The sequence below is a fragment of the Mesoplodon densirostris genome, chromosome 9 (genome assembly GCF_025265405.1).
Source record: "Mesoplodon densirostris isolate mMesDen1 chromosome 9, mMesDen1 primary haplotype, whole genome shotgun sequence".
Lineage (NCBI taxonomy): Eukaryota > Metazoa > Chordata > Mammalia > Artiodactyla > Ziphiidae > Mesoplodon > Mesoplodon densirostris.
The window spans coordinates 95,778,607-95,802,476 of NC_082669.1; the positions used below are offsets into that span (position 1 = coordinate 95,778,607).

The 23,870-nt window shown below is 39.0% G+C and overlaps 1 protein-coding gene and 1 long non-coding RNA gene across 10 annotated transcripts in view; one reads left to right on the forward strand and one right to left on the reverse strand.

Moving 5' to 3' along the window:
• Window positions 1-8,455: 8,455 nt before the first annotated feature.
• On the reverse strand, window positions 8,456-19,932 carry LOC132496289 (uncharacterized). The gene is made up of 2 exons (XR_009533391.1): window positions 19,817-19,932; window positions 8,456-12,604 (listed from the first exon to the last, which is right to left on the reverse strand). It is a non-coding gene; the product is annotated as an uncharacterized LOC132496289 (long non-coding RNA).
• Window positions 19,933-20,238: 306 nt separating this feature from the next.
• Window positions 20,239-23,870, forward strand: part of CALD1 (caldesmon 1) — a 182,659-nt gene continuing 179,027 nt past the window's right edge. For 2 of the 9 annotated variants that reach the window (XM_060107917.1, XM_060107918.1), the window contains exon 1: window positions 20,239-20,361. The gene's annotated coding sequence lies outside the window, so the exon portion shown is untranslated. The remainder of the gene's footprint in view (window positions 20,362-23,870) is intronic. The other 7 variants (XM_060107923.1, XM_060107921.1, XM_060107925.1 and 4 more) reach the window with 5 other exon arrangements.

Below are 23,870 nucleotides of genomic sequence, written 5' to 3' on the forward strand. Positions count from 1 at the left end.
CAAACCAGGTGAGAAGCATTGGCTCAGGTCAACTGCCCAGAGTGCCTCCTACCTCATGAGAACTACGGCATAGTCCGCTGGTAACGATGTGAACTAGGGCCATCGTGGGAGGCTCTTCTCCATTGTTGCTGCCTTGTTTCCTCTCACACTCTTTTTTTTTTTTTTTTTTTTTTTCTTTTTGCGGTATGCGGGCCTCTCACTGTTGTGGCCTCTCCCGTTGCGGAGCACAGGCTCCGGACGCGCAGGCCCAGCGGCCATGGCTCACGGGCCCAGCTGCTCCGCGGCATATGGGATCCTCCCAGACCGGGGCACGAACTCGTGTCCCCTGCATCGGCAGGCGGACTCTCAACCACTGCGCCACCAGGGAGGCCCCTCTCACACTCTTTATTCTCTTGCCTTGTAGCATTAGCCCCTGACTATAAATTGTCTTGAATCTATTGCCTCTAATTCCATGCTTCTAATTGCCAAGTGCCTGCTAGTCTCTCCCCAGCCTATTTTGACTCTAGAAATTTGTTTTTTCCTTCTGAGTGCTTATCCCCTCTATTGCAAACTCTAGCCTCCTGATTTCCCAGCTGCCTTTGCAAGCTCCTCTAGCTGCACTGACTTGAGGCAGGCGTCTGACTTAGCTTTCTCAGTTGGGACAGGAGGCTGGGACCTCTCCACAGGTATTAAGTCCTGAATAAATTTGTTCAGCCTGTGACTTCTGTGGGATGGGATGAGATGAGGTCAAGCCTATCCATGTAGATAGTAGTCTTCTTGTTGTAGGAGACATCAGTGGTGCAATTGTGAATCAGACCAGCTTGGATTTGAATCCTGGCCAGGAAAGTCACAACAAAGGGAGCGGGAACCCCAGGTGGCCAGGAGCCAGGTTCCTGAGTGAGGGCCTGAGATGTGGTAAGGAGGAACATTGTAAAGGGAAGAGGGGAAGGAAAATGAATGACAGGTAATACAGTCTTCTTTAGGTAAATCTGGGAGTGCACAGGAAATGTTAGTGTTGGTTACTCTAGCTTGTATAACTGCCATTGTCATTTTTTAAGTACTGCCACATGTCTTGTTTCATGACTTCTTAATAGTACCATTGTCTCAAGATACAAGCACAGAATGGAAGTGTAAATTTTTTATTTTAATTTTTTGTTCTTGTTTTGCATTCTTTACTAGTATACTTTTTACATTTATAAACATTAGTATCAGTCACAGATGTTGCTGGGTAGGATATTATGATAACCTTTGCTAAAATGTCACCAATAAAGGCATCACTGTTAAGTTCTCCTGACTTCTCTCCATCTATTCAGGTTACCCCACTAAAGTACATTTGTTATCTTCTATTTTTGATATATATCCTTACTCAGTGTTGGTCTCACAACTTGTTGGAGAACATGAGGCAATTACTCAAACTTTGTTGGAAGTGTAAATTTTTAAAAATGTCAATAAAATAACACATATATCCTCCTTTTCAACAATTCAAACATTAAAAGTAAACTAAAACCCACTATTGACTTCCATGCCTAATCCCAGTTGGCTCCCAGAAGTACCTCTGTTAACTGAGGTATAATCCTTCTAGTGCATTCACATACAAAAACATATGTATATATTATATAATACACATAATTATACAATATAATATTATAAAGTTGATTAATGTGTGTAGGTAAGAGTGAGTTTTATATATCTGGTATCATACCATATGTATCACTATGAAAATTACTTCTTTTCACCCAACAGTATATAATGGAGATCTTTGATTTCACTGCATATAGATCTATCTCATTCTACTCAACTGTTAAACTCTTATCTGCATACAAATGAGATGTTTCTAATTTATGTGATTACAAAAAATTCTGCAGTGAATAGCTTGTGTGTGTGAGTGAAGCTTTCTTTAGATCAGAAGTAAAATTGTTAGGTCATAGAGTATATGCATTTTTAATTTAAATGGGTATCGTCACATTCATACTTCACATTCATACTAGGAATGCAAGAGAATACCGTTTCACTATGTCCTAGCCAACAATGATATTTTAAATCTTGTCAATCTGAAATGGTATTTCTTTATTGGTGTGAAATGTTTTTTCATTATTGATACAGTGAAAATATGCTTCATTATTGTTCCAATTTACGTTTCTTTGACTGCAAGTGAGATTTAACATCTTTGTATATGTTTACTATTACTTGTATTTCTTCTACTATGAATTCACTTTTCATATCCTTTGCCCACGTTTCCATTGGTTGACTTATTGATCTTTTCTTCTTATTGATAAAGAGTGCTTTAAATATTATGGATTTTGATCAAGGCAACTTCAGGGACACCACTCACATTGTAGTCTACATGAATGGCTTCCCCTGGTGGTGTGCAGTGTACAGCTTACACAGTCATACTTGGCAGTTCTTAGTCTTTTGTTTGTGATGAATTATGTAAACATTTTATCCTTAATCTGTCTCCTGTCTTTTAAAATTATTTGTGTTATTTTTCATAGTAGCAAATTTATTTTTTTAATCATATCTATCAGTCTTTTCCTTTGTGTTGTTTGTCTTCTCAGTTTTGTTTAAAATGCTCTTTCCTACCAAAGGTTATAAAACATTTTCCTGTATTTCCTCTGATTGTTTTCATAGCTTTTTATGCTTGTATCTTTAATGTATCTGAAAATTATTAGTAAATGGCATGAAATAGGGACCTAAACGTTATTTCTTCCTAATGGATAACCATAACCAATAGTCCCAACAAATTATTGATAGTTATCCTTTCCCCTTATCTAAACTACTACCTTTATTATATACTATTTTTTCCCTATACTCCTGAGTCCACCTCGGGGCTCTGCATTCTGTTCTTATGATTAAAATAATATTTGGAGAAAGTATTCATTTAGCTACACTAGGGTTATCACTATCTATTCATAACTGTAAAGTTGAGATTAAAATAAAAATCCACTCAATACTGGCTTGAATTCATAGTATACAACTTGATGTTATAGTAAACTATGTATTATAAATTATATGGATTTCTCACTTCTGAAAAGAGGGTCAATCAATCTCAATAATTTGTTTGTCATCTTTATAAAGCCCCTACATTGAAGACCCCTGTCTAGATACGCTTATAAATATATAGTTAGAACTGGTGGATCTTACATGATGCTTATACACAAGATCCTGGTGCCCAGCTAAGCAGCCAACCTCTTTTTTTCTTCCTGAATACTGTGCTTGACTTGAAAACTCTTAACTTGATTTAACCACATACATAGTAAATTAATAAAAATGAATAAATATATCTTTTAACTTTAAATGAATTGATCACTTGGGACAAAAGTGCAAAGATAAAAACATTTGAGTTTTCCATGGGGCTGTGAGAACCTTAAATGCAGGATGCATCTGATAGCACAGTCTGACAAATAGTAGGCACTAAATACACATTTGCAGGATGAATGAAGCTAATACCAGGCTTAACTTTAAAAAGCATTATTATGATTACTTTTTTCCAGGCACTTTACTGATTTGCTTCATTCAGAGTTGCTGTTTTGCTCTCATTACTTTACAATGTATGATATTAGAACTTGGCTTGAATCTGGCTTTCTTAGCCAGAAAACTTTGAATCAATTCAATTCTTTTCTTTGGGATTTATTTAAATCCAAGACTTAGTTACTTGGTTATTTGTTAAAAGAATAAACAACCTGAAGTATAAATCTTATTGTCCATATTTGCTTTCCATATGGACCAATGGAATGAAAGCTGTACTTAGTCTCCCTTCTCTCCAGATAGCACTATCTACATAAAATAGAGTGGGGATGACTCCCTCTCTAGTTGTGCAGTACACAGTACTGTCCTCCTTCCACCCCAACCCCCATGCTCTTATAGTTTTCTAATTAGAAAGAGCTGCTTGGCTCTGACTACCTTGCTATCTGCTATATACTGACTAGTAGATGCCTAGACTCTGCAGCTCTGTGGCCCTTGAAGACCTGTTCCCACATACTGCAAACGTTATTCATTAAATTAGTCTAGAGACTTCTAGCAGTTTCCAGATCTGAGTTCTTATCAGGACTTTTCTTAAAAGGGTTCAAATAGTCTCCTTTGTAACTATTTTTAAAATATGGAGTATAGTTAAAACTGTTTTAGAAAGGCCATATAGGATGATAGCCTGCTCACTCACACAAGGCTTAGGACTGTTGGCAATGTATGATCATCTTCTACTTGATGACAATGGAAAGTTCGCTTCTGGAGTCAAACTTGTGGCACAGAGATTCTGTTCAGTGTGCAAGCATAGCCTACATTTACCCAACCAGAAACTGCCCTACGGGCTATTGCATATGCTGTTGTGTTTGAGTGATACTGACTTATTCAGACTTGTCATGTGCAACTCTGTTCTTCTTTCTTAAAGCATGTGTAAGATAATGCAAGGTCAGAGTCAAAAATCCTAGATTCATAGATTCTTAGAACTGAAAATGCCTTGAGATCTTCTAGTCTAACCATCTCATTTTAGAACTGGGATGACTGCCGTATTGACGTGGCTTGATTTTATATATATATATACAAATGAATATATATAAATGAAAATTAACATAAATTTAAACTTTAAATGAACTGATCATTTGGGATAAGAGTCCAAATATATTTATAAACACATGAAGTTAGCTCTCCTTTCTTTAAAATATCCATAGCACCTATTGAGTGTGTGTGCGTGTGTGTATGTGTATGTGCAGCTGTAAGAATGTGAGGGTGGAAAGGTTACTGATTGCCACCCATTAGACTGACAGGAATGGTTAAAATGTGGAACAATTTCCAGCTACGTGTGGAATTCTGGCTGGCTGCTTTTTTACTTCAAAGTCTGTTTTATTTTGTGAAACAGTTTCTTATCACATTTATTTATTATTTCTCAAAGGGATGCTGGGAAGGATTCTGCCTTTATTGCTATTCTCGTGTTGACATGTGAGAAAATCGAGTTCACATAGAGCTTGGCATTCTCTTCCTGGAAATATATACTTAAAATAACCCACAAGACAGTCAGCTATCTGTCACTCAGCTCAGCACCCTCTTCTAGTCCCTTCTCTTCCAGCCTGAGGGCCTTTCACACAGATGAAACTGATGTTAATGGAAATTCCCCAAATCAAGGGTTGTTTAAAAATCCCCATGGGACACTGGATTAGGCATATCCCCATGTGGCTGGAAATACATGCACACAAAATGATACTTATAAACTTTGGAAGAAGGCATGTAATACAAAAAATGCACAATTAACAGAAGAGGATGGTTGCCTTCAGTGGGGAGAAGTGAAATGATAGGATGTTGTGAGAACAACACCAACTTTTATTTTTGCTTCTCCTCACCCCCACCCCTCTCCCCAACCCAGTTTTCCAAAAGATATCTTATTCCGACATTTAAGAAAACCTTTAGTGTTTTTCTCTCTGCACACAGTGGAATTTCACCAATTTCTTTGGAATGACAAGTATCAGAAAAAGTTCTGCGGCTGCTAAAATCACTGTTCCATAGTCTATCACGAGTCAAGATCTCATAGGAAGAAAATTTGCAGTAGATTAACTCAAAGTTAAAAAAAAATAAAACTGACAACCAGGAGGCCACTTGGGTTTTAATCTCAGTTTTGTGCTGATAATGATAATCACTCATAGCTAAGTACTTCTTTAACAGTTTATAAAGCATGTTCACATTTATTAATCTATTTGATCTTCATATTAACTCTTCAAGACAACTATTTTACAAATGAGAAAACTAAAACTCAGCTTAAATGCCTTATTCAGATTGCTTAACTTGTGATTTGTACTCTTTCTGTATTCAGAGGGCAGGTTCTTAACCTGTCTTTGCTTCCCATAAGTAAATATAACATTTGCCAATTAGCTTTGTGGGGATGTATAAAAGTGATGATAACATGGGTGGAATGGTTGTTTGGAATAAAAGTGCTAAATAAATTAATACGGAATAATAAATAATTTGTTTTATAAATTAATATATTTAATGTATTAAAAATGTCTTTAATTATAGTATTCAAGCATTAAATATATTAACACATAATAGATGTATTAAATTGAGTAATATAATATTGTATTAAATTAGTACATACATTATATGTAAATAAATTAATACATTATTTATGTGTAAATAAATTAATACATAATATATGTTTATATATAGATAGATACAGATAGTTACCATTGTTTGTATCTTTGGTTTATTATTACTTTTGAAATATTTGCAACTAGGTCTTTGCAGCTTATACACTATCTTAAAGGGATGGTATTTAGCAGGTGCCTGGGAACACCGAAACTGGACCCCCACCATCAGGCAGCCATCTCTTTGAGTTTCTCAAAGGAAATGATGTACAGAATCCAGGGTTGGGTGAAGTATCATTTCACCTATTAGCTGGAGACCTGGCCCCAAATTCAGGATAACTGCCAAGTGAGATTGGCTGGATTACAATTGAATCTTGTATTTTATCACTCCATTGAGAAAAAAAGGCTAGCCCGAAGCCCACCAACCAGAAAAATGGAGAGGAAGGTATGTAAAGAGGGAGTAGAGGTGGTGAATGGCTGGGTGTTCTCCTGAGGACAGCCTCAGCTCTCCTTAATATTCCCGTCTGGAAAAGCCGGAGCATCTGACCCCAAATACATACACTCTAAGGCTTTAGCTCCTGGTGCCTAGAAGATTAGCCCAGTCAGTCTCCTTGAACTTGACCAATCCCTAACGTGGCTTTTCTTCAAGGGAAGGGAAGAGTGTTAGAGTGCTGGCTTGGGAGAGTTGCTGAAATCTCTCCTAGCTAACAGTTTCCAAAGTAAGAAGCATCCCCAAAATTGGGAATGATAATAGGAAGTTGAATTCTCTAAAATTTATTCATTCATTCCATAACATTTTGTGTTAGGTATTATACTATGTACTGGGATACAGAGATGAGTACTTGCTTGTGTGTGTGTATATAAATATATATGTATATATATAGAGAGAGACAGAGACAGATAAAGAGAAAGAGAAGGAGACAGACTGTGAATAATCAATTTAAATGAAAACTTTCCAGAAATTATCCATTCAACAGAGTGATTAACAGATATAGAGGTGGTCCTTTTCTGGAGATAATTTCTAAGAACATAGATTCCTATAGAATATGAGGGGATAGTCAATTAAAAATAATACATAAACTTGAGATCTATAAGTTGAAAGAATGCAATGTAGATGGTAGGACAGGCAAAGAGAAGCCTGGTGTTTTAGAGCTTTGGAAAGAAGAATATGCCAGTATTCCTCCAGTACTGTTTTAGAAGAAGTTCTCTCAGCAATGGGGTCTTATTCTGCAGACAGAAATACTCCTCTTTAGGAATATTTATCAGCCACCAGAGATGAAGTGAGATCATCCCTCCAAATTGGCCAGCCTCTGGGCTTTGGGTCAAAACTTTCCCTAATACCTCCCTTCTGTGTCCTGAGGTGAGCTGCCCATTGGAAAGGAGCCTTGGTTCAAATGGCCACCTCAGTTTTCTGCCTCAGGATATATTTTAACTTGAAGATAGTAAGTTGGTACTCTAGTTTCTAAATCAACTCTAGTCATACGCATTTGTCTGTAATTTTTATTATGACTGTTACTTCCCTGCCTTCCAGAAGAACCATGAGAACCAAGTGTCCCCAAAATTCTGTACATGGATAGTTCTGTTTGAGGTGTGCCTGGTACTCATGTACCTGTGGGAGTTCCCCTCCCCCAGCCACCTGCTCCTCTTAATCAGGATTGCCCCAGCAAGACTCCAGGGTTCCTGGCCTGGACCCAGCCACACTCACCACGCCCCAAGCACTGACTTGAATTCTCAGTTTTGATCCTGAGTTTGTATACAGTTGAACATAAATAGTTTTTGTCAAAATATCTTACTATTTGGTTTGCTTTTACTTCCAAATTCTGGCCCCCAAAGTCAGCATGGGGGGGGGATAAAAATGAGCATAATATATGGCCCATACTTTTACATATGGCCCCTGTTTTTAAAGGTTCTGTGCCTTGTTTACCACTACATCACTAGGACATAATAGAGTTGACAAGGCATAGCAGGCACTCGAGAAATATTTGTTCATTATTAATTAATTATTAATTAAATAACTAATTGATTAATCAGTCATTAACTAGTTAATATAGGATGTAAAAATCCAAATCAAATCAAATCAGTCAGTAGTGGATAAACAGAAAATGAGTGGGTCTGACGGCAGGTTCTGTAGTTCATTTAAGGAGGGCTATTGAATGAGGGCTGAGATTTCAGGGATGGCTTTCTGGTGGGTCTGGGGCTCAGGTAAGTGTGAAGGAGGAGAAGCAAGGTGACTGAAGTCCTTGAGACAGGAGGTGCAGGTCAGACTGGGAGGGGGAGTGGTTTGTGAGGCAAGAAGAGGGTGATTATGGATCACTGTAAAATGCCAAGCCAAGTTTTGACTTTATCCTTTTAGTGGTGAGATGATATTGAAGATTTCTGAGCAAGGAAATTCATGATGACAGCAAAAGTTCAGGGCTAAATATGTATTTTTATTTTTCACATCAGAAGAGGTAATTGTTGAAAACGTGAGAACAAGTGAGATTAAAAAAAAAAAAAAACCACTAAGATGAAAATGACCTCTCCCTCTCTGGTAGCTCAGTGTGACCCTCACTGTACAGAATTTTTTTGACAATACCTGCCCACTTTACTTTGTTTCTTTGAGAACCTGTGTCTGCCAGCAAAAGGCAAACCCCTTTATGGGAAGAGGCTGTACAGTGCCTTATACAGGACTGAGAAAAGTTTCAGTATGGGGAAGGTACTTCATGAATAAATAAATGAGCATTTAGTTCACAAAGCAACTTCATAGACATTTAATCTCATTTAATTCTTACATCTGCCCTGTGAAGTAGATATTATTATTCTCTAAGAAAGAGATCAGGCCTGGGTTTGTCCACACTGTAGGAAAAGAAAGACCAAGTGGGAAAATCAGAGAGGCCGGAGACACCAGTCAGGACACCAGTGGCAGGGGCTATCAAAGACAGAGCCAAGAGGGCTCGGGGGCTGAGGGGCAGACTGTGCAGGATTCAGCTCCTCAGGGATCACAGACAGGACTGCTCAGAAGAGGGGGGCCTGAAGTCAAAATGTCCAGGGGCCAAGAAGAAGGGAAGTCATGGAAGAAGAGTCGGGGTGGAGGGCGACTGCATCATAAATTGATTATTTGGAGAAATTTGACATCGAAAGAAAAGAGAGGAGTGAAGCTGAAAGAAACAAGACCCAAAGGTGATTTTCCCCCAAGGCTTGGACATGTTTTTAGACAGAGGGCACTGACCAGTGGAGAAAGGGGAGAGCACGAGAGAGCATGAGGTGAGGTGCGGCTGGACAGCCTGTGTGAAGGAGACGTGGGAGGCTGCAAAGACATCTCAGGTCTCACACATGCTCTCTCGGTGGTACAGTGAGATCAAACCGCAGCAGAGCTTGATCAGTGATTAGATGCATCTAAGTTACGTAGCTAGTTTGCTTGTTCCAAACAGCCATCTTTCCCCATGTAGTACCAGACTCAACTATCTCTTTGAAAATATGTTTTCTCTTTTTTTTGAACCTTAAAAATAGTCTGCCCCCCAAGAGAAATCACTGCCTCTCAGATGACATTCTGTCAGGCCAAAGCTACAAAACCTCACCCAAAATAGATCAAATATTTTAAATATTTTCTTATTTGCACCCCTCACAAGTATGTCTGCAATGCAAAGCCAGTTATGAGATTGGCTTTTATTTTTTTCCTGAAATGAGAGAAGACATGTTTTCTGGTTAAAAGGGGACGCCAGGTCTCACCACACAGTGTCGGTTGGATTTCAGACAGTCTTCGGTAAGCCTGGGACAGGAAGAGGAAACACATACAGCTGAATAAACACATGCGGAGCAAGGGGGTCTCTCTTAGAACTTGCCATCTGGGAGTCCATCTCGTGTACTTGTCTGAGCTTCCCCATCAGAACGGTGATTCTTCAAAGGCAGTTGCAGGGTTTTTACAAGACTATAGAAGGCACAGAACATAACACTAAGCCTTGCAGGTAATAGGTGTGCAGGAGTTGGTTGAATGAATGAATGAAGCACTATCTGAGAAGAATCCAGTTACAGCTCTGAGTGACAGGAGGAATCTCTCTTGAATGTAACCTTTTTGCTTTCTTTGAGGGTAGAGCAAATCCAATAGAAATGACTGAGGGAAGAGTGGAAACCATAGAGCCATCGGTTATCCTCCCTAGCTCAAGAAATAGGGAGACAGAGGTTTCTTGTGGGCGACTGAGGGAATTGTCCAGTCCTGTTGGGTAGAGGTAGGGAAAGATAACATTTGTCTCAGATGGTCCTTCTTCCATCCACACTGGATCTTCTCTGATCACACACTTTCCATTTTGTCAGGTCCTCACCCTTATCCCAGACAACCATGCCCCTCTTCTTCCACCTGGTGCCCCGAGAGACCAGCACGTCTTTCTTCTTTGCCCCAGCACTGCAGGCTCTCACTTCAGCCACACCCTATTCATAAAAAAATCGGCATTAAGGCACTAAGGCAGGCTATGGCTTAAGGTGTTAGCCTTTAAGGGTAACTATTGCTTCTATAGTGTCAAAGCCTTAATACAAATGTGTGACTAAGTTGAGGACTTCACATTCAGGGCAGGTCCCCTCTCCCTGCTAGTCAGGCTGACCCTGGTAAAGGGCACCACTGGTCTGAGGACAAAGAGGGGCAGTAACCTTTCCCAGTGTCCCATAGGTGACCAGACACTAGTGCCCTAGGGAGAGAGTTCTCATCTGTACAGCAGTTTCTTAAAAAAAAAAAAAAAGTTTAAGGATAGTACAAAACCTGTGTACATGCTTTGCAGAATTAACAAATGTAATAATTTTGTCATAATTGCTTCAGATCTTCTTTTATATGTTGTCAATAAATTTCAAGTTCTTTATTTTGTGGCTAGTACCATTTTCTCTCCCTTCTTATGGGCAACCACTATGTTGAATTTGGTGTGGTTCTAGTCCACCATTACATGTATTCATAAATAATTCATATGAATAGAATCATTCCAACTGCAACTTGCTTTTTTTTCATACAATTTGTTTTTGAGATCAAATACACCTAGTTCATTCATGTTAGCTGCTCTGTAGTATTCCACTCTACACTGTAGTTTATGTAGCCTCTCCCCCACTAATTGCTGCTGGGATTTTTGCCAATGATATTACTATTACAGACAATACTGTATAAAGAGCTGCCTTTTATGTGTCTCCTTACTAAATAATATGAAAGCTTCCCAAGAGGATATACCTAAAAATGGAATTGCTAGGCAGGGAATGCATATGCTAAACATCACTAGATATTGCCAAATCACTCTGTAAAGTGAATGTACCAATTTACTTTCTTATCCAAATGTATACACATTATCAACAACATTTAGTTTTTCAAAATTAAATGTCTTTTTCTTTACCAATTTGCTGGCTGTAAACTGGTGTCAAAGTTTTAATTTTCCTGGTTTCTAATGAGTTTGAGCATTGTTTCACGGTTTTTGGCCTTTGCATTTTTTCTTCTGTGGATTGTTATATCCTATTCCCATTTTTCACTGGGTTTCTGTGTGTGTGTGTGTGTGTCTGTGTGTGTTTCTTTCTCTCTCTCCCTTCCACACCCACCTCCATTGATTTTCAGGCATTCTTTGATATTCTAGATTCTAATCCTTTGTTTTACACATTGCACATCTTCTCTTGGCTTGTCTTTGTACTTTGTATATGGTGGCTTTTGTTGAACAGAAATTTTTACATCTTGAAGTAACCAAATATTCTTTAGCTTAAATTTCTTTAGTTTAATTCTTACTCTATAGAAATATTACTTAGCTTTTTCTTGGTAAAAAAAAAAAATGCTCCAAAATCTCAGTGGCTTATAACAAATGTTTATTTTTTACTCCTTGGTCAGTAGCAACTCTGCTGGTCCTGGCTGGGCTCACTGGCCCAACATAGCTCTTTGTGTCTCCTCTTCTGGGACTCAAGCTAAAGAGCAGCCACGATCTGGGCTGTATTGGATTCCTACGCTGCTGTAACAAATTACCACAAACTGGGTGGCTTAAAACAACAGAAATTTATTCTTTCACAGTTCTGGAGGCCAGGAGTCCAAAATTAAGGTGTTGACAGGGTTGTTGGCTTTTTCTGGAGGTGCTGAGGGAGAATCTGTTCCATGCCTCTCTCCTAGCTCCTGGTGGTCACTGGCAATCCTTAGCATTCCTTGGCTTGTACATGTATCACTCCAGTCTCTGCCTCTGCTTTCACAGCCCCTTTTCTTTTGTCACTTGTACATCTCAAATCTTCCTCTGCCTTTTTCTTATAAGGGCACTTGCCATTGGATTTAGGACCCACCTAGATAATCCAGTATGATTTCATCAAGAGATTCTTAACTTAATTGCATCTGCAAAGATCCCATTTCCAAATAAGGTGACATTTCCAGGTTCTGGATGAACATATCTTTGGGAGGAGGGTGGACACCATTCAACCCATTCCATGGGACCTATTGTTATCATGGCAGAGGGCAGACACTCAAGGGTAAAAGCAGAATGTGATGCCTCTTAAAGCCTCCACTTGGGATGGACCCATCATCACTTTCAGCCACATCCCATGGTTCACAGCAAATCCCAGGTCAAGTCCTCCTACTGAGAGCACTGCAACAACACAAGGCAAAGGACATGAGTATTTAATCCCAGTCAAAGAGGAAGTGAATACTTGGCTACAACAATCCAATCTATTACAAACTACATTATTTTTGAACTCAAATAATACATGTGACTTTTAACAAAAAGCAGTCATCATCCACCTCTTGCACTCCTGCAACTGATCCTCCCACTAAGCAATGAGTCTCGATGACTCCTTCTCAGTCTCCTTTTCTGGGCTTTAAATGGGGTGTCAGTTTCCACACCTCTTCTCTTCACTGTTTGCATCATTTTTTCAGGTTAACTTATTCCTGGTTTAAAAATACTATTTATAAACGGATGACTCTCAGGGGTATATCTCAAGCCTCATCCTCTCCCCTAAACACCAGATTTGTACATCCCACGACCTATCTGTACTTCCACTTGGAAGCCTCTGTTCATCTTAATATGCCTAACATATGTCTAGTATGATTCCCACCCCTCCTTGAAATTTATAACTCCCTCTCAGTGGTCCCCATTTCATTAAACAACACTACCACTCAGTTATTCAGACCATGAAAGGAGATATCCTTGATTTCTCTCTTTTTCTCACATCCCTCATCCAAACCATCCGTGAGTCCTGATGTGTCCAAAATTCAGTGCGTTCTCAGTCCCCCGACCACAACTCCCCTAGTCCAAGGAAACACCTCTTGCCTATGAGGAGGCAACAACTCCCTCTTGCTTCTGCCCTTGCAGTCTCTCTGCCTAGTCTGCACAGGGCAGCCAGAGTGACTTTTTTCTGTCTGCTCAACATCTTCCAATGGCTTTCCATCTGACTTAGAGCAAAACCCAAAGTCCTTACCGTGGCTATAAGGCTCTGGGTGATCTGATCTGCTATTGGTGGTCACTTCTCCCCAGTTACTCTGAAATCTTTCTTATTTCTTTAGTATGCACCTGCTATGCTTGCAGTTGGGCATGCCCTTCCTTCATATATTCTCACTGCTTGCTCCTTCATTTTATTCACCTCTCTATTGAAAAACTTCTTCAAAGAGGACCTCCTGATTTCCTCTCTTCCTCTACACTTTCTTATTTTTCCTGTACAGCACTTTGCACCTCCTGATATTTATGTATTAGCTAGTGCATTTATCTGTCTCCCTTTATCAAAATGTATTTTGTTCACAATGAATGCCTAGAACATGCCCTGGCATGTGGGTGACACTCAATAACTATTTGTTCAGTGAATGAATGAACTATTGTGGGGGGAGTTGGTATTTACTTTCATATTCCTAACAATATACTAATTCTACTATTTATTAAAATTTCAATAGTAGACATTTATTATTGATTTCCTGCTAAACAAAATGAAGATTTAGCTCTCTTGTCTACCATCATCCATCCTACGAACATGTTCTTGCTCATTCTCCTCTGAAACTAATTACATCATCGTTGTTTTGGTGAAATCAATATGCAGTGTTTACATAATTATGACTATGTAAATTTTTTCTCACAGTTGAACTATATAGTATACAATAACCACTTTTCCTTTCTCATACAAATATTTTATTTTTCCTGAAATTATAATGACCTCAATCTTATATTTACTTATTTCCTATGTACCTATTATAAATGCTTTCCCCAAGAATATATCAGGTAATCTATCTACTTGTCTTTTTCTTAAAATATCCTTCCTGGAGTCCACTGTTCCAACCTCTACTGATTGTTTTCTTGACCAGCTATTGTCCTGGAATTTTCTTTCACCATCCTCATGGGACCACTATCCCCTGTGTCATGGGTTTGCATCCTCTATTTTCTGATCCTTGTCTTCGAAGCTTCTTGGTTTCTAGTTTCAACCCCAACTTTTTTCCCCCTTTGCAGCATATAATCTCAAGAACTTAATAACTTCAGAATGAAATATGTTTTCATTCATTGTACTGGATGCCCAGTGGGCCCTTTGAATCTGGAAACTTTTGCCCTTCAGTTTGAGGAAATTTTAACATATTATTTCTTTTGTAGTGTCATTCCTACAATTTTCTGCAACACTCAGATGTTGGATATTTGATTGATTCTCTAACGTTCTTATCTTTTCTCTCCTTTTTTCCATCTTGTCTTTTTCTTCTACTTTTCTGCAAGATTATTCTAAACTTTATCCTCCATTTCTGGAATTGAATTTTTATAAATTTCTGTCATAGTATTTTTCATTTACAACAGTTCTTTCCTGTTCCCTGCAAATACCTTTTTACAGCACATTTCTCTTGTTTCGTTTCTACAGCATCTTCTCTTATCTCTCTGAGAATGGTAATTATAGTTTTCTTGAAGTTATATGGTAATTATAGTTTTCTTGAAGTTTTTTTTCCGTTCCTCACCCTGCCTCTTTTTCCTCTGAGTTTCTTTTTTCTGTTGTCCTAATCTCTCTTTCAGAGCCTTTCCTTAACTTGATGTTCAGTATTTAAGAGTGAGATGCTAAACAGCCAGTTGAAAGTTCCTGTGCACAGTTCACAAAAGGGCCTTGGGTGTTAAGACAGACATTTCCGGAGTTCCTCAGATGTTGTGCCTTTAGATTTTTTTCCGTGAGCATGCCAGTTTCCCTGGAGTGGAATCCCCCAGTTTCCTTTCTGTGGAGTACAAACCTGACTGTGAGAGTCCTGGAGCCCCGCAGAGTGAGGGGTCGGGCCTCAGTGTTCCTTGAGCAGACATTCATTTCAAAGTCTGTTTTCAGCACATGGCATCTTTTCTGTCCACTGCTTTGCCTGACATTCTGAGGCCAGCCTTTCTCTTCAGAAAATAAACTTCCAGTTTCTGTCTGGCTGAGGGAGGGGTGTGCATCTGGCTGGGGGGGCGGGGAGAGGAGTATCTGGGTTTCTAACTGTTCCTTACTCAGATTTTTAACCAAACCTGTTTTCTGCTCCATCCCTCACCCTCAGAGTTTCCCAGAGCTTCCAAATCCTGAGTTATTCCTGGTTTTGAGGCTTGAATCGGCTTCTTTCTTGTCCATCGGCCTTCCGCTCTACAGGGCCAGAGTTCAGTTTCTCATCTCTGGTAAGTCAATTATCAACCATCCATCCATTTTCCATATTTCAGAATTTGGCTGACATCGGATTATGTTGATTCCTTTCCAGCACTCTGCCCTGTAGGATTTATTTATGACTTTTTCTTTCTTTATTACTATTTTGATGAGGTTTGGGAAAGAGGCAGAAATAAATGAAGGTTGTGCATTTGATCTGAGGAGTTTAACCGTATCCTCAAAATTTTTCAGTCTTTTCATTTGTACATTTTGTTTTTTATGATTTAAGAATCCTGCCATACTCTATCTTAAAAATATTCTCCTACAATTTTTCCTAACCATTTTCAAGTTTTGTTTTTCACATAGTCTAGTTTCTTTGGGTGTGGGTGGGAATTCTGAATCTAATTTTATTATTTTCACGTAATCAATTGTAACCTTACCATGGATAGAATAGTCCACCATTTTCCCCCTGATCTGTAATGCCTTCACTGTTATTTTTTAAAGTTTCCATAAATGCTTGGGACTGTTTTTAGGCTTTCTACTTTATTCTATTGGTCTGTTTGTCTTATGTTAATTAGAATTGCCCCATAAATATATTAGTCCTTTTTTTTAGACCTTTACTTTTCCATATGACTTTTAGGATTGTTTTGTCAAATTCTACAAAATATATCATTTAGGGATTTTAGTTGGAATAATAAATGTATGGGTTAATTTGAGGAGAGTTTACATCTTTATGGTTTTTAGGTTTGCCATTTATAAAAGTGATATATTTCACCATTTAGGCAGGCCTTTTATGTCCTTAAATCCAGGAAATAAAAATTTTGTAATTTTCTTGCACATGTTTTGTTACATTTATTCCCAGCTAGTGTACACTTTTGTTAGTAATATGAATAGCATATTTCCCCACTATATTTTAAAATGAAAGATGGCTGGTTACAGGAACTCTGGAGTTTTGCATACTGAACTTGATTCCAATAATCTTGCGAAATTCTTTTATTAGTTCTAATATATTTGATGATTCTCTTGAAATTTCTACATAGATAATCATGTCATAGAAAACAAAGACATTTGTTTTTCTTTCTAATTCCAATAGCTCCTATTTCTTTTTTTTTCTATTTCTTTGTCTTGGTTAGGACTTCCAGCCCATTTTTTAATTGTAAAAGAGATAGTATTCCTTCTTGTCTTTTCATTGATTGTACCGGGAATACTTTTAAATATCATCATTAAGTGTGATGTTTGCTCTATATTTCTGGTAAATGTCTGTCATTATGTTTATAAAGATTCTATTGCTAGTTTTTTAAGAGCTTTTTTTTCTATAAGTGATTACTAATTTTACCAAGTATTATTTTTTATCTATTGAGATGATCTTTCTCTTTTCTTTTTTCTATTTTTTTAAAACTTTTAAACTGCTAGTAGTGTATAATATGTCAGTAGATTTTCAGATTTTGACCATCACAGCATTGGCCTTGTCTTCTTTTTCTTTGCACAGTTAGATTCAATGTGCTAATTTTTTCATCTACGTTCGTAAGTACACTTAGTCTAATTTTCTTTTCTTTTTTTTTTTACTGTTTTTGTTGTCCAATTTTGGTATCAACAGTCTACCAGTCTGATCTGAGTGTTTTATAAACTTGAGTCTCTGGACATACTTCATTTGAGGAACAGAAGGTGTGTGGGTTGGTTGTGGGAGCGTTGTTCTACTGTCTTTTAAAATGTTTGAAATATCTGTTCAATTCAATAAAGTAGATATTTTAAGCTGGAAGAATGTATATTTTTCATGGAACTCAATGAAGTGATTTTAATTTTGAATGAAAAAAGTATGGCCTGCTTTTACTTTCCCAAATTGACACACTAGCAAAATAAAACTGCTTACTACTGATCTACATGATTGCAAATACTCAGTTGGAACTGAAAAAAATACAGTGAATCATCCAGATGTTTCCAAATGTCTTTTTAGATTTGTTATGGTTTGATCAGGTAGATATATCCTACGCTAGGCAAGCTGTTCTTTATCTGGGATGATCCAAGTGGGAAATAAATTCCACAGAAATTTCCTATATAAATCCTGTATTTTTAGTGTCATTTACAAATGACTTCTGGAAAAAGTGAATACTATTCAAGTAAAGTTTCCCATGGCAGAGATTGGCAACATATATCTCTTTTCTCTCTTTTTATTCCCTTTCATTTCTTTTTTATTCCTGCTTATTTTTTGAAAAGTAAAAGTAAAAAAAAAAAAATGAAAAAAGAATTTTTCTGTATCATGGTGTATATTACATGCAGTTTGTTAAATTATTCTTCCAACTATAGAGTTCCTGTACAATAAGTCTATTTTCAAATACACAAAATAGGCTGAATGCTCATCCACAAAACACTGTATTCAGAATTTATCTAGGGAAACATATGTCTCTTTTCTAAAGACATAATCCAAAAATATTTAGCCATTTATCTCCTAAAAACCATGCAAAATGCATGTCCTTTCCATGTTTCCTGCTGATAATATTTTCCCCATTCATAGCACAACTTTTCTTTCCTCTGGAAAGCTGGTACTTATTTTATTCATCAGTGGCAAATTATGCCCTGATGCTGCTCAACCAAAGGGTATTACTCAAACAAGCAGGGAGAATGCTGCTTAGGGTATAATCAGCAGTGGCCATGGAAAGCAGCACATTAAAACAGGCCTCATTGAGTTACGGTCCATACTGCCTAGAGATCATAGGCGCCAAACATCTCTGGACACAGGTCATATCTTCACACAGATTTCACCAGTTGAGTTGTTTTCAGAACTCACTGATGTCTGCCCTACAACGTCTTCAAGCTCAGCAGTTTACCAGACTACGAAGTGTTATTCTATCTTTACAACCTGTCCCCAGCAGCCCAAATGGGTTGTGTTCCCGAGGTTTATTCCCAAATCATTTATTTGGGATCAGAAAACATTTTCCCATAGGAACAATTTTATAAACAGTGGTGTTCCACACATGCCTGGTTGAACCACAGCATACTTGAAATGTAGCATTGACTGTCCTATACCCACAAGCCATTCTTTATTCTGCTTCCCTGGGAAAGTGCATTCTGAGTTTTACTTGGGACGCCTGAAGTTCACCTCTCCCTCTGCCTGGCAGCCTTTGCTGTAGCTTTTTTTAGGCTGTGCTGCAGCAGCAGTTGGGAAGAGGGGATAGAGTAGCCTTCCCCCCGCAAAGATGAGTGTAGGTTGACATAGATGTCTCTGGGTAACTTGTTAGTACTTTAGGGCTGAGGAAGGAAGCCACCATAGGGATCAATCACTTCCCAAGCCTTCTGAGTGAGGCACAAAGGGCAGGGACTTTTTCCTAAGTAGAGGTCATTTCTAATTTGGATCTTCATAAATAGGGAAAGGCTTATACGGCAAAACCTAAGATTTTTGAAGACCATGCTTCTGGACTTGTAATTAGCCAGGGAAAATATTTTAACTCCTCTTAGCCAGTGATGAAACAGTCTCCAAACGCAGAGCAATACTGAACGAGGCAGAGTACCTAGAGCACCCAGACCCAGGCCTGACAAATAGGAAGCGCTCATAGTCTCTTGCTGTTGAATTAAGCACTGATCGACTAATTGCGTGAATTCTATATTGAGAAGTATAAGACCACAGAGTATATGTACACATGGGCTAGTTAATTTCATTTCCATTCAGCATCTCCTAATTCTGAGCCTCTCATAGCACACATCCTACCCAAGGAAGAGTTGGTTGGAGTCCTTTCAAGAAGTCACTATAACATCAGGGTCATCTCTGTGGGCATATGCATCTGTCTACACCAGCTCCAAAGCAGGTGCTGGGTTCCTTCATACCCTCTCTGTTGTGCTTAGTTTCTAGCAATATCTCTCTGTTGCCAAATCTGAATAAACAAAGAGGAGGGGGAGGGAGAGAGAAAGGTGATGTGGAAAACCAATGAGGATAGCCAAGCCCATAGGATCCTGCCTAGCTGAGTTTCTGGCAGCACACTCGTTCTGGCAAACATTACCTACTAAAAAAGACCTAAGGTTTTTTTTTATTAGTTGTTTTTATAACACACGTAGACATATTTTAGGAGGCTGTGCCTCTTTCAGGTTGAAATCTAGCCTGTACATCAGACCTGAGTCCTAGCCATTTCAGGCTTTAAAATTACATACACAATTTAACTTCATTTTGTATGTATGACTACTTTTAAAAGAAATATGCTATCAAGGATCCCTCAATTAAAAAGCCTTCCCCACCTCCACCGCAGTAAACTTACGGACTGTTAAGTTTCATGGACCGTGCTTTCTTTTTTAAAGTTCCATTTGTGTTCTACAAGACAGCCTCTTTCTCCAAGATTAACATTTCTTATGATTGTTCCTGACAATGGATTCACTTCCAGAGGCCCTGCTAAGGATAACCAAAAAAGGGCATGTAGCAGGCTGGTTTTGGCAGCCTGCACGCAGCTTCAGAGCTTTTTAGGTCTTGGTTTTTCTGATGAGTGATTTCCTGAGCATGCCTAGGGAATGACAGGCATCTCCACAGGCAGGCTGCATCCACCTCGGCTGGGGTGTCGTCATTGGCTGCCTATTAGAAAAACTACAGGACAATGCATACCACCGATGCCGACTGTAAACATAGGGGATATGTGTTCACTTAGCATGGACTTCTGGGAGGGGCTAAGGAAGGGCGGTCTGGAGTTTTATTGAATAGAGCAGTGTGTATTAGGCTGCCTGCCTGCCTGCCCTCTTGCTGTGCTTCTGCTTAAAGAAATCAGTCCTTCCTTTCCGACTTAGTCCCTGGGAAGAAGTTTCAGCCTGAGAGGTAAGGCACAGAGGGCTTTCTTATAATCTCCTCCAGAGAGTATGGGGACTTTCTCCGGGTTTCAGTCAACATTCCTGGCCAAGGTAGCTGGAGATGCAAGATTGTAAACGCCAATAAACCATGCAAATTCTCAGAGCCAGACCGGGCTTTGCTGCCCTGCAGATGTTCCCGGAAGACAAACAGGATGAGATCTCAAGTTTTGTTCTTAGAGTTGGGACGAGAGGAGCGATTATATAGAGACTTATATTCAGGGACCACTGGCAACTTTGATAAGATAGCCTTTTGTTCAGGAGTGTCATGGGGGTTATACCTGATAGCCATAGGTCAGTGTCAGTAGCCGTTCTGTGCCTGTCTGCTCACACCAGCAGTCTCTCCTGCATCTTTTATTATCAGAGATTTAAAGAGGTTTTGCTTTAAAAAGAGCAATCACTTTTTAGGTTGATGAGAAGCCAAAAAGTGATAATTTTTAACCAAAGTCATTTACATTTTATTCTGCTACCAGTGTTTTAAGACTAGACTTCTAGAGCGGCAAGGAAATAAGGTCAGAGCGGGGAAGAGCACTGGCATGTAGCACCGGCTGGGTTAATGTAACTGATCTGATATTTGCTGAGACAGAAGATGCCTCCCATGATCTGTTTCCTATAAAACCTAATAATGAGAGAATGCATGTGCTAGAGGGTGTGTTTTTAGAAATCGCATTTAACATCCGACCAAACTATTTCTTAAGAGATCTTATTTTCTGTTTGAAAGCATGCCTGAGTGTCACTAGAGAATTTGAAAAAGGTGTAGGTTGCAAGTGTGTTCTGAAAAGGGAGGAAACAGCCTTTCCTTTCAAGATAGTCCGACATATTGGGGCATCTTAAACAGTAGTACAAGGCAGCTAGTTGGTAGTAGCCTGGAATTACTTTTAGAGAGAGCTGATTGTAAAGGGTGGGGGAATTTTAGTGCTGTAGCAACGCATGGTCAAAAAAATGGGTGAGAACAAAGTACTTGGTATTCATGGATCCCTTCGATTAATAGGGCTATGCAGATGGACTTGTAAACTGAAATAGTAAAATCCTTCTGATGTGTTTGGAAAAACCAGACATGGATGTCTAGAACTTAAGTGAAGACTAGGTGGTATGTAGTAAGAAGGGCAAATCTGATCTTTTTAAAAAAATAAACCTGGATGTTAAAGGTTTCCAGCTCCAAATGACTGACTCAGTTTGATTTTATTCCATGGATAGAGGTGGTTTTGTGTTGCGATTCATTAATCTTCTCTCTTTGTATTTAAAAGTTTGGGGATAATTTTCTTGAGAATGCCTCCCTCTCCTTCTAGAAGTGATATATGAGTACAGAATTCCCTGTGAATTTCTTTTCCTGGAACAGTTCTGAGTAAGTGTGAAAGAAAGGCTGCAGGCAAAAGCTATAGTTTGATTATTGTCCTTCCCTCAAAGAGATCAAGTTCCAAACTATTTGCACAGTGTTTTTAACGTCAATCAAAATATGGAGAGCCAGTTCTTTTTCAACTGTTCTCTAAGCCGTGTAGGGAATGCAATTTGGAAGGAAATCTATAATCTTGGGATTTGAGGATAAATTCCATTTTGAAACCAACATCTCCGAATCCCTGAGAGTTCAAACGTTGCTACCACCGCTCTCTCCCGTCCTCCTCGTGTGCTCTCTCACCCCCAACAACCAGAAAAACACATTTTTTCGAAATAATGCTTTAAATGTTCTACTCTACATAGTGATGGAACAAGGGGATTTGGATATTTTACTTTATGTAGGACTTTAGGCCACTCTTTGTGCTACTTTCCTCTTGTTGAATATTAGCTAGGACACATCTCCCCAAATAGGGAGGTAAACGGAGCACAGTGAAACCACGGTGCAAAAATTTTCATTTCATTAAAGTCATTCAATAAAGAGAAATACAATGGCAAAAGGCTGGAATAAAAAGTCACTAATAAAAAGTTGATCTTAGCACACACAAGGAATGTACTATGAATTGATCCATAGGTAACAGGCTGGGTTGTTTCCATTGTTCAAAACCAGAAGAATGCACAATTTAAATAATTAGGATCAAAAGATTGCTTTAAATAAATACACAATTCTTACATTAAAGTTAAGAGAAGGTTCAAACTGAAGTTTAAAGGATTTAAGTGAGATACATATAAGTATTCCCTGACAGTGAGGCTATTAGCAATTCTAACTGGCTCCTATGATTGGCCTGAGGATCTCCTGCTCTGGGGCAGATGGTATAGGGCGGTCCTGTGTTCAGCCATGGAAAGTTCCAGAGTCCAGCCTACATATTTTCTGTACTGATAAGTAAAATGTACCTTAGTAGGCCTTTTCTTAGAAACACATGTAGTTGTCTCCATTTGTCATTTTCATGGTAGGATGGTTACTAGTTAGTCATTCTTTAGCAAGACAAAAAAGTGACTTAGACGTGGGCATGAGGAGGGATTAGCTGGTTGCCCACCTGCCTGCAGTCTATCACATGTCTCAGAAACGTGGTAGGGTGAGGCCCCGGTGGGAGACAGGGGAAAATGCTGACGAAGTGGTATGCAAATAGCATGATAGGACTAAGGAGGAGGTTAGAAAGATGCTGCCAAAGAATTTTCAGACTTTAAAAAAGAGTTTTCTGGGTAAATTCTCTCAAAGCCCCAGAATAGAACCATTTGCTCCTTACTGAAAGTCCTTCATCCATCAAGTTAATCCAGGTTTATTATTGGAGAGAGGCTTATAGGTTCTGAGTAGTTGGTTAATTTAAAGAGATACTTGTAGCTCTGGCTTCACTCAAGAGAGGTCAGTCCCAGTACTGGTTCCCCTATTTAAAAAGCCCAAACCTTTGAGGGGAGTCATCAACTCTTTGACCTCATCTGTAGAATGGGCATTCTAATGTTTCTCGCACCTCCCACAGTGGTTAAGATGTGTGAATGAGAGGAAGCTGCTCACCCCCTCTTCTCTATAGACTATATACTCCACTGCCTGCAGTTTGAGTCCTCTGGACATTACGCTCATTTTGGCTGGTATCTCCACTTCTTATCTATTTTCCCTAATTATCTGCTCCTTCCTTCCTCATATTTGAGGACCCTTGAGTGACACCTTTTAGATCCTACTTCTTTCTAAAACCCTGAACCCAGAGTTAGGGAATACTGGTCCACCCCAATGTTGTCTAAATTTTGGCTTTGGTAATCCGAGACCAGGAGGACACAGGTATCAGGAGGCCAATAAGACGGGTCGTCAATGGTGTAAGGCCGTATCCAGGAACCTGAAGATCTAGTTGAATGGAAGACCAGTGACAAGGTGCTGACAACAGAAAGGCCTTAGTAAATGAGGCAGCTTCTCTGCCTCCAGCCAAAAGCATGGAACTAATCCCAGCATGTCAAGCCTGGGCCTTGTAAGGAGGCTGAGGTAATCAGGAGCACCTGGCTGTGGTTCCTGTTGGTATTGAGACCAGACTGCTCCCTGGATCTGCCCTCTCGTCTCTGTTTGCCTCAGTCTTTAGTACCCCCACCTGGGTCCCCTGT